The sequence below is a fragment of the Corylus avellana genome, chromosome ca11, assembly GCF_901000735.1.
Source record: "Corylus avellana chromosome ca11, CavTom2PMs-1.0".
Taxonomy (NCBI): Eukaryota; Viridiplantae; Streptophyta; class Magnoliopsida; order Fagales; family Betulaceae; genus Corylus; species Corylus avellana.
This window is the reverse complement of record NC_081551.1, coordinates 614,404-614,665: the sequence shown is the minus strand read 5'-3', so window position 1 is coordinate 614,665 and position 262 is coordinate 614,404. Positions and strand designations below refer to the sequence as shown.

The window sequence follows — 262 nt, the reverse complement described above, 5'->3', positions numbered from 1 at the left end:
TTTTTTTTATACTTCTTTTTTTTTTTCATTTTTTAATTTAAAAAAAAAAAAACATTTTTAATTTTATAAGTATTACAAAAGTTTAAAGGACATTTTAGGTATTAATCGTTTGGGTTAATGAAAGAGAAAGATCCGAATGGCAGGAAGTAATTGGAGAGGACTAATTATGGCTTAGAAAAAAAAATAATAAAAAAAAGAAGCAAAATTTGAACGACGCCAACGAAGCCGTGTTCTTAGAACATATTCGAAGGGCATTTCAAGA

At 26.0% G+C, this 262-nt stretch overlaps 1 protein-coding gene across 7 annotated transcripts in view; it reads right to left on the bottom strand.

Moving 5' to 3' along the window:
• Positions 1-262, bottom strand: part of LOC132165595 (uncharacterized) — a 9,135-nt gene that overhangs the window by 867 nt on the left and 8,006 nt on the right. The gene's annotated exons all lie outside the window — the stretch shown is intronic.